Here is an 11,779-nt window from a genome sequence, read left to right as displayed (position 1 = left end):
AAAATCAACTCTTAGTTTTATTTATTAATTCAATAGTTTTTTTAGTTTCAATTTTATTGATCTCTCCTTTTATTTTTAGATTTCAAGTTTGGTATTTGATTCGGGAGTTTTAATTTGTTCTTTTTGTAGCTTTTTTTGTTGCAAGCCCAATTTGTTGATATTCTCTTTCTCTATTTTATGCAAGTAAGCATCTAGTGATATAAAGCTTCCTCTTCTTACTGCTTTGGCTGCATCCCACAAATTTTGGTATGTTGTCTCATTGTTGTCATTCTCTTGGATGAAATTATTGATTATGTCTATGATTTGCTGTTTCACCCATTCATTCTTTAGGATGAGATTATTTAGTTTCCAATTTCTTTTGGTCTATTTTCCCCTGGCCTTTTATTGAATGTAGTTTTTATTGCATACTGATCTGAAAAGACTGCATTTGCAACTTCTGCCTTTCTGCATTTGATTTTGAGGTCTTTATGTCCTAATATATGGTTAATTTGTGTATAGGTTCCATGAACTGCCAAGAAGAAAGTGTACTCCCTCCCCTTTATGATTGAAACAGACTTTTTCTGGTCTGTTTCCTCCCCATAGATTCTCTGCCACATGGAGACTGCACAACCCCAGGACTCTGTGTTGTGTGCACTGGTGTTTGTTCTCAGCCTTCTGCTTGTCTGCCCCCCTCCTGTTTCCAATTGAAACAGACTTATTCTGGCAATCTTCAAAATTATCTTCTGCTGATAATTTGTTGCACTCCCAATATTTGTGGGTTCTACTGGTCCAGAGCTAATTCAGAGGTTGGATTTGCTAATTAATCTGAGAGTTGTAGAGAAGGTCAGAGAGAAATGTGTGTCATCTCTGCCAGCTTGGCTCCACCCCTAGAAGTCAATTTATTTATTTTTAATATACATTACTTTATGCATCATGTTGGGAAACAAAAATCAGAGCAAAAGGTAAAAACCATGTGGAAGATAAAAACCCAGAAAAAAGAAGTGAATATAGTAAGGAGAACATTCAGTGTCCTTAGTTCTTTTTCTGGATGCAGATGACACTGTCTGTCCAAAGTCTACTGGGGTTGTTTTGGATCTCTGAACCACTGAAAAGAACCAAGTCTTTCATAGTTGATCATTGTACATTTTTGCTGTTATTGTGAATAATGTATTCCTAGTTCTGCTTGTTTCATTCAGCATCAGTTCATGTAAACCTTTCCAGACCTTTCTAATCAGCTCATTGTAATTTTTAATAGAATAATAATATTACATTATCTTCATATACCACAATTTGTTCAGCCATTCCCCAATTGATGGCATCTGCTCATTTTTTCAGTTTTCTTTGCTAACACAAAAAGAGCTCCTACAAACAGTTTTGCACAGGCAAGCCTTTCTCCTCCTTTAACATTTCCTTGGGATACCAACACAGTAATGGCACTGCTTTGGGGATAGTTCCAATATGATCTATAGAATGGTTGGATCATTTCAAAATTCCATCAACAATGCATTAGTGTCCCAGTTTTTCCACATCCCTTCCAATATTTATCATTGTTTTTTCCTTTCATCTTAGCCAATCTGAGAGGTGTGAGGTGGTACCTCAGAGTTGTTTAAATTTGCATTTCTCTAATCAATAGTGATTTATAGCATTTTTTCATATAAATATAGATAGCTTTAATTTCATCATCTGAAAATTATCTGTTCATATCTTTTGACCATTCATCAATTGGGGAATGACGTGTATTCTTATAAATTTGACATCATTTTTCATATATTTTAGAAATGAAATCTTTATCAGAAGCACTGCTATAAAGATTCTTCCTCCCAGCTTTGAACTTTCCTTTTAATGGTGTTTCTATTGGTTTTGTCTGTGCAAAACCTTTTTAATTGAATGGAATCAAAGTTGTCCATTTTGTCTTTCATAATGTTCTCTAGTTCTTCTTTAGTCATAAATTCTTCCCTTCTCCAAAGATCTGATAGGTAACTATCCCTTGCTCTCCTTGTTTATGGTATCAACCTTTATGCCCAAATCATGTGCCCATTTTGATCTTATTTTGCTATGGCATGTGAGATGTAGGTTTATGTCAAGTTTCTGGCATATTATTTTCCAGTTTTCCAAGCAATTTTTGTCAAATAGTGAGTTCTTAGTCCAGAAGCTAGAGTTTGGAGGTTTATCAAATACCAGATTACTATAAGTCTTAATTATCGTGTACTGTATATCTAATCTATTCCACTGATCCACTACTCTATTTCTTAATACCAAATGCCAACCTGAACTTAATAGAAAATTTAACATATAACAGCCAATATAAAAGCTCAATTTCAAGGAACTCGATGTGGACAAATTGTTTGTTTGTTTGTTTGTTTACATAGGAAATTTATAGTGTATGTTGAAGATTGATATCAACAATACAACAACTCAAAAGAAAAATCAGGGCAATGTTGAGGTAAAAATAGTAATTACATCATACAAATGAGGTTCAGAGGAAGAATAGACATAGAGGCATGGGGGAGGAGAGGAAGGGCTCATAAGGGTAAGAGAAAAAGACAAGAGAGGAATACCTGAGTAGAAGGAGATTAAGTAATAAGCAAGGCAAATTAGGAGTGAATTAAAGCAAAGGATCAGGAAGTATAGGAAAGATATGTGTTATGTCTATGTGTAGGGTATGTATCTGTATATGTCTGTGTATATATATGTAAATATGCATTCTTTCTTAACTACAGCCTGATTGAGATGGGGGGTGAGGGGGTGAAAGGGAAAAAAATGAATAAAGAAAAAGATATGCAGCAAAGAACAAAAGAACAATTTACAAGGAAGTGAAGAAAAGATGGATACTCATGAATATTATTTTTTCTACTAATCTATGTGTATGTGTATACACACACACACACACACACACATATTTCTTGAAGTAGTAATTTGTTGTTATATATTTTGAATCCTTCCTGATGTTCTGCTAGGCCCATGACAGTATTCTCTTTTGTTTCATTTTGTTTTGTATTCCTTTTCTGTTTTTCTCTTTTCTTATTTTGTTTCTTTAAGTAAAATAAATTTTGGGAGGAAAGATATAAAAAAGCAAAAAAAAAAAGGATATTTAAAAAAATTAAAAGATGTCTATAACATGAATATGTGAAATTTATACACACACACACACACACACACACACACACACATATATATATATAATTTTTTATATTATCACATACACATTCACATATGGTATGTTTAATTATAAGTACTATTTCTAACTAATGATATATCATTCCATTACTTCTGCCTCAGTCTTAATCTTTATAGCAATGGCTACTTGTTGTCCTCCTACCCTCTAAGAGCATGCATTATCAATGCATTTCTGTATACTTTATAACTCTTGGGTGCCAGATGCTGGGGCATTATTTGGTCCTTTACTATTTTACCATATTTGATTGTTTCATATGTCAGTATGAATTCTTGAAAGATGCAGCCTATGATTGTCATGTTCTTATATTCTAAAATCAGAAAGCATGGCCAAAGTGTCTCCAAAAATCCTGGAAGTATTAAATGATTTCTGGCACTTAAACCCTTTTTTATCAACCACATTAAAATGGCATCACACTAACAGGTGATTATGTCACTCAGGTAATGGTTAAAATGGCACCAAAATGAAGGATTGCTTTATTCAAATATCAGTGGCATTGCTTATCCCCTGAGCCAAATCTTCTTACTCATATTAAAGGATGCAGTCCAACCTGTCTCTGAAAAAAATACTAATCAGCAAACCAGGAGAAGGATATCTCACTTATTTAAAAAATAGTTTGAAGTGGAAGCAAATAGTGAAGAAAGACACTTTGTTCTGGTATGGTTTGTAGACAAGCCACTGCTTGTGAAATTGATGGTGTGTCTACTGTAGCAGAGCATCAGCCTTGTCAGGAGGAATTGGGTAGTCACTGTCTTAGAGTTAAAATCCCATTGGCTGCCTTTCATGCAATTCTGATTTTAGTGGCCAACCATAGGAAGTTAGAGAAAGATGATTCAATAGATTAAATAAAATTACAGCCATATCCTCAAAAGTCTCCGGACCGCCTTTTTGCTGGATTCTGTTTCTCACACTGTCACTAAGGAAGTGAAAGACAAACCAGATTAATAGCCTAATCTCATGAACTACTTGCCCAATATCAACCAATATTATAAGTGGCAGCAAGTTTAGTAGACCAACCTCATAAGAAAAGTACAAAGGTTCAACACTGATTTTTTAAAGGAAGTATAGAAATTTTTATATCTGACAGGACTGTCTTATTATTAACTCTCAATTAGTATCACTATCTTGTTTAGCAATAGGACCTAGGATTCATATTTAATTTCTCTGGCCTGCTACACAAATGGGAAACAATTACCCCCAAAAATCTGCCTTTTTTCTTTATCTTTCACCTTCTCTCAACTCAAAGATCATTAATATTATTGTACACGTTGATTCAATCACTAGCATCTAGGCAGATACACCATGGCTTACTTGTCCTGATTCCAGGAGCTTCTGTTCTCTTTTCATCATTTGTTTCATGATACCATTCTCCCTAAACTCATTCACAGTACTAAAAGCTACTCCTCCCTCTTTGGGGTTCCTCACTGATCAGACCTTTTTCTATAATATCACTCTCTAAACACTGACTGAATCCTACTAAATTATTACTGGTCATACCATATCTTCAACCTTAATTCACCATAATACTGAAGCTCCCACAACACATCTAGGATTCCTTTTAACCATCACACAAATTCCAATTATCAGAATTGGGATGATATTCTAATTGCTCTTTTACACATCTGTTTTCACACTTTTACCAATGAAACAATGCAGGTGCATCAACAGTTACTGCTATAGGAGATAGTATCCTCTTCTACCTTGGTATTGACTAGCAGAGAGAGGAATGGTTTACTGTAATATTAGTATCAATGTTAATCCACTAATCATATCTCTTGGGTAGAATCTCAGAGTTTAGAAGACCAAGGCCATATAACTGAGCCTATATCCAAAAATGAATATTTAACAGTGTCTCTGATATCCTCACTTCTGTTTGAAAATTTCCAGTATTGTGGACATCTGAGGCCATTCCTTTAATTACTGGACAACTATAATAGTTAGGAAATTAATCACATTTTGTATATTTATTTAAATGAAGATGTACTCTGGAGTATTCTGTTAACAGCTATATATGCTCTTTGTGACTCGAGTCCCAGCAATTCAGTATAAGTGTCCAAGGTACCAAAAAATTGGACAAGAATGACCACAAAGAATATCCCACCTGCCTATTGTGAGTGAAGTGAATTAGTTGTATGTAGCAGAACTCAGCTAAACATCTGAGGAGAAAGATACTGTTATCTGTCCAAGTGCCTTTTTGTCTTTATCAGAAGACTTGGTTGACACCATTCAAATGTGATCAAAGCAATATCAGCAACAAAATCAGGCAAAAAATAGACACTTTCCTTATTGTTATAGGCAAAAATAGGAATGAATTTTACTTTAGAAGACATATCCTTCACAAAATTATGATGTTATTGAATATACATTTCATATAAGCCTGACATATTTTACATAATGATAGATTAAAATATTGTATTATGATCAGATAACAAAAACTTAAACTTTGCCCTTTTTGCTGCAGAAAGTAACTTTTTTAGTGTTGGTTTTTAAATATATATATGTGACTTTTAAATTTAATCATACAAAATGAAAACACTATTGGTTCTTGAACTGAAACAGTTTCTGGACTATGCATTCAAGACTAGAGAATTACATGGTTAAAAAAGACTTGGATAGCAAAGTTTTCTATTACTGAGCATAGAGATGGGCAACAAAACTATATTTTGTTTGTTTTTAATGGGCTTCTGGAGAGAATAAAAGACAAAGCTCTTGCCAGAAATTCATTTTAACTTATTTCTCCTCATTTGTAAACTTTATTAAAAATGTTTCATTTCATCCTATTGTAGCAGGAAAGGGCATATGAGAAGTAAAATTAAACTCTAAATGCAGCTTTATGTATCAAATTATATGTATAAAAGATTCAGAGATAACCAGCAGATCTCATTGTATATTTCACATGTACAGTATAATGTGTTTTGCATTTGATGATATTCCACTTTGGGAATTTTATTGTTTGTATACAGAAAAGGGGTTTAATAACTCACCATGGTTCTGATTTATCTTGTATTTCTCATTACTTAAAATACCTGTACATGTTCACATTCTTTGTTGTTTTTTATACTAAAAACAAATGAACCATGAAAAAAAGAAAATTAATCACCACACTTCTAGGGTTCATGAAGGAATGGAGACCAGCAGAACATTAGCTCTCCCATGTTCTACCATAATATAGAAAGAATGTTGAAGAATGAACTGGTTATTGTTTAGTCTTTTCAATTATGTGTCTCTTCCTTACCCATTTAAGATTGTCTTGGTGAAGATACTGAAATTGTTTGCTATTTTCTTCTCCAGATCATTTTTCAGATGAAAAAACTAAGATAAAAAGGGTAAAGTGACTTATCCAAGTTTACATAGTGTTTGAAGCCAGATTTGAACATACAATTTAGAGTTTTACTGACTCCAGGTCTGGTATTTCATCCACTCAGTCACCCACTTGCCCAGAGGGCCAAACTAAAAAATGATTAAAGAGTCTCATCACAGGCTTTGATTTTTTTTTTTTTAATCATAGGAACTAACAGATATTTTCAACTATAGCAGGAAGGAAATTGCCAAATGTTCCCACATAGATGAAGTCATAGATTTTTAAATATTGACATTGAATCTGATTAAATAATAAAGGCAAGTCCCATGGGCTGTTTTGTTTTTGTCTTTACCCAGAAGCTGGCATAGTGACTCGCATATAATGGGTACTCGGTAAATTCAAGAACTAAAGAATTAGATTTAAATGTATCAAAGACTAGGGAATAGAGGCCAATGTCCTTGAGTATTGTCTGAGTTGAAAATTGAGTAAAGTTGCAAAGTGGTTATAAGGATTTTCATTTTGTTAAGGATGCTTTCCATATTTACTATAATGAATTTTGTTATTTTCCTCTTTTTTTTTCTGAGACAAAGAGTGAAGGTACAGACCTGAAATTTCATAAATGTAGAGTTTCTTGTATGGAAACATCTTCCATTTTTGGAGATCTGTCACTCAACTATAATCTACAATCTATCAGAACTACTGGGGTTGGTGTCCTGAGAGTTTAAATGATTTATTCAAGGTCACACAGACAATATGAATCATAGCCAGGAACCCAAATTTCCTTGATTTTAAACTTTCATCTATCCAATACTCTATACTGCTTCCGTTTACCTTTTATTATTGGCCAAAAGATTGTAAATCAAAGCCAATATCTATCTTTTTACGTTATGCAAGAGACATTAAGGCCAAGATAGAAACAATATTTTCTTTCTAAACTTTTTCTAAGTGATCACTTAATGGCAGCCAGAGATATTACTGATAATTCAAAAGGCCATTCAAATGTGAATATTCTTGTAGTATTATGGGTCAAATAATCTTGTGGAGAAACTTCAAAAGTTTTGTTAATGCTGTTATTGTTTTTAAAAACAGAGGAATAGAAATTGCTTTCATAGCTGTGTGATAATAAATGGTACCATTACCCTAAGGACATTTTGCTTCTACAGCTTAAAAAGAAAGCAATAGAGTAATTCCTCTGTTATCTATTGGCATTCACAGAGTCTTTTATAGTTTACAAAGCACTTTATGTGGAGCCCTCATTGAAGTACCTCACCCACAGTCGGTATTCAGTAAATGTTTTATTTCAAAACAGCAGGCTATAGCTAAAAGAGACTATGGACTATAAATAGGAAGATTTGAATCTGAATCCATCTCTAAGACTTACTAGTTTTATCATGTTAGACACAGAATACTTTAAAGCAATGAAAGGTGTTCATCGGTGGAGACAATAACATACATCAGATTTTTTTCAATACAAAGTAATATTAGTTAGCATTTATATAGTACTTACGGATCTATAAAGTGCTTTCCATAAATTCTCTCATTTGATTCTCACAACAACCCTAAGAGGTAGATATTATTATCACCATTTTACAAAGGATGAAACCAATGTAGAGTTTAAGTGACTTACTTAGGGGGACACAACTAGTAAGTGTTTAAGGCCCAATATGAAACCAGGTGTTGAATACAATGTAGTCTTAAACTATAACCACTTCACTATGTAGCTGCATCAGTCACTTTTGCTGATCCCCTTCCCCCTTTTTCGTTTCTTTTTTTGTTAGATATTTTTATTTAAGGGGAGGATTTCTAGCAAGGGAAAGAGAAAAAGAAAGGGAAAGAAGGAAATATAGACAATGTAAAAACAAAATATAGATTGTTCCAAAAGTTGTAGAGCAATTTTAAGCTTTAAAAGTATAACAATAAAATCTATTAAAATGGAAAGAAAGAAAGAAGCGATGAAGATTGGGTGGAGGGAGTAAGGAGGTAAGGAAGGAAGAAAGGAAGAAAAGAATGAAGGAAGGAAGGAAGGAAGAAGAAGAAGATGAAAAAGAAGAAGGAAGAGAGAGAAACAGAGGTAGATAGAGAAAGAGAGACAGAGACAGATAGAGAGACAGAAAGAGAAGACAGAGACATAAAGAGATAGAGACAGAAAGGGAGACAGACAGATTGAAATAACCAAAGAGCTTTAGAAAGAAGAAAATTAAAAATCTTGCACATATTATAGCTTTTTATTGACAGAACATATGCATGGGTAATTTTTCAACTGTGTCCCTTGCAATCACTTCTGTTCCAACTTTTGCCTTTCTTCCCTCTACCCCTCCCCTAAGTGGCAGGCAGTCTCATACATGTTAAATATGTTAAAGTATATTTTAAATACAATATATGTGTCTACATATTTATACTGTTCTCTTGTTGCACAAGAAAAATTGGATTTAGAAAAGTAAAAATAACCTGGAAAGAACAATAAAAATGCAAGCAGTCCACATTCATTTCCCAGTGTTCTTTCTCTGGGTGTAGCTGGTTCTGTTCATCACTGATCAATTGGAACTGAATTGGATCTTCTCATTGCTGAAGAAATCCACTTCCATCAGAATTGATCCTCATATACTACTGTTGTTGAAATGTATAATGATCTCCTGGTTCTGCTCATTTCACTTAGCATCAGTCCATGTAAATCTCTCCAGGCCTCTCTGTATTCATTCTGCAGGTCATTTCTTACAGAACAATAATATTCCATAACATTCACATACCACAATTTACCCAGCCATTCTCCAATTGATGGGCATCCATTCAGTTTCCAGTTTCTGGCCACTACAAAGAGGGCTGCCACAAACATTTTTGCACATACAGGTTCCTTTCCCTTCTTTAAGATCTCTTTGGGATATAAGCCCAGTAATAACACTGCTTGATCAAAGGATATGCACAGTTTAATAACTTTTTGAGCATAGTTCCAAATTGCTCTCCAGAATGGTTGGATCCATTCACAACTCCACCAACAATGCATCAGTGTCCCAGTTTTCCAGCATCTTCTCCAACATTCATCATTATCTTTTCCTGTCATCTTAGCCAATCTGACAAATGTATAGTGGAATAATGCAATTTAATAGTAAGTTCTGTTAGTGATCAGGAAGAAGATTTTCAAATATAAAAGAAAGGAAATTTGAGTAACACAAGATTATTCCGCATACACCAGAAAAGATAGGATGGAATGGAATAATCTGTTTTGAAAAATAAGGAAGCTCAGAATGCAGCCTCAGGATGATTCACCAATGTGAATTGGTTTATGGTTAACATAAATGAAAGAAGATGGAGGTTCAATAATGAGGAGGTATTTGAAACATTTTTAGAAAAAAAAATTAGAACTAAAGAGATTGTTTGCTTTTCAAACATCCATACCACAGCAATGGCAAAAACAATAGATAGCAGAGACTATGCTATCTCTTGGCCGAGGGGGGGGCAAGAAGGGAGGGATTGGAGGAAGGAGAAGGGAGGAGTAGTGTCTCAGAACTAATTGATTAAAGAGAGAGGGTGCAATTTTAACGGGTAGGATTTATATAGTATTTTAAGGTTTGTAAATCACTTTAAAAATAATTAGAACCTTTATCTTCAGAAGAACTCTGACAGGTAGATGCTACTATTATTATCATTTCCATTTTACAGACGAAAAAACTGAGTCAAGCAGAAGGTAAATGACTTGCCTAGAGTCACACAGATATTGATCTTATTCACTGATAGAATGAATTTATTATGCTATTGAAATATCTATCTCAATATAAAGGAACAAAGACACTTTTTAGGTATGGATAGTTAAATGGTACATTGGATAGAGTGTCAGAGCTGATGTCGGGATAACTAACTCCATAATTTGTAAAATGGACATAATAATAGTACCTATTCTTAGGGTTGTTGTGAGAATCAAATGAGATTGTAATTGTGAAGTGTTTAGCACAGTGCCTGGCACATAGTAGATGCTATGTAAATGTAACTTGCTGATGATGATATGCTTAATATACAGTCATATTAATGAAGAGAAAACAAAAACATTTTACATTTTAAACCTAAATTGAGCAGCAGTGTCAAATGTCAAAACAGATCATCAACAATGGAATAAATTGTATCTTTCTTTACTTTTGAAAACAGTTGGGGGGTTTTAGGGCCTTGTACAGTGCCTGGAACATGATTGGTACTTCATAAAGATACTCAGCATGTCCAAAATTGAACTTACAGTTTTCCTTTCTAAACCCTATCCTCTTCCAAGCTTCGCAATAACCATTTAGGGTCTTGCCATCTTCACATATGTCCAAGATCACAATCAAAATACCTTCCTGGATTCCTTAGTCACTCCCAATATCAATCTGTTTTCAAATCCTATCAATATTACTTTTGTTCCATTTCTCTTCTGAACTTGCTGCCATCTTAGTGCAAGTCCTCATCACCTTATACCCAGACTATTGCCTCCTGGTTGATCATCTTGACTCAAGTCTCTTCTTACTCCAGTACTTCCTCCATTTAGATATTAAATTAATCTCCCTAAAGCTCATATTTGACCATGCCACTTAACCATTCAATAAACTCCAATAACTATTAATGAATATACAATACTTATAATAAATATACAATTCAGAACAAAATACAAAATCTTCTGTTTAGCATTCATAATCTGTCTTCCCTCCTATCTTAAGAAGTGCTGTAAGATCTTAAATCTTACTCAGTCTCTGCCCCTCCTCCCCACCCTCATTCCCTGACCATGTACTCTGCAGTCAATTGAAACTTGCTTTATTATTATTCATTACACAAGATACTCCATTTCCAGGATCTGGGTATTTTCAATGACTATCCCTCATGTCTGAAACTCTCTTCCTCATCATCTCTGCTTCCTAGTTTCCCTGGCTTACTTCAGCTTCTAGCTAAAACATCATCTTTCATGAGAAGCCTTTTCAAATCCCTTTTAATGTTAATGCCTTTCTTTTGTTGAGTACTTCCAATGCATCTTATATAAATACTGTTTGTACATACTGACACGTCTTTTATTGTACTTTGATTTACTATACTTTCCAAATATCACCTTTTTCATAAATAGAAGGCTTGTGGCAGTCTTGCATCAAGTAAGTCTACTTGTGCCAGTTTTCCAACAATATGTGTTCATATCATATCTTTGTGTCATATTTAGGTAAAGTTTCACAATATTTCAAACATTCTCTTTTTATTATATCTGCTATGGTTATCTTTGATATTTGATGTTATTAATTGCAACTGTTTGGGAATACCATGAATTGTGCCCATTTAAAACAGTGAATTTAATTGATAAATATTGAATGTGTTTTATG

Source organism: Antechinus flavipes, chromosome 1 (genome assembly GCF_016432865.1).
Source record: "Antechinus flavipes isolate AdamAnt ecotype Samford, QLD, Australia chromosome 1, AdamAnt_v2, whole genome shotgun sequence".
In the NCBI taxonomy this organism is placed as follows: domain Eukaryota; kingdom Metazoa; phylum Chordata; class Mammalia; order Dasyuromorphia; family Dasyuridae; genus Antechinus; species Antechinus flavipes.
Note: the sequence above shows the minus strand (reverse complement) of the source record.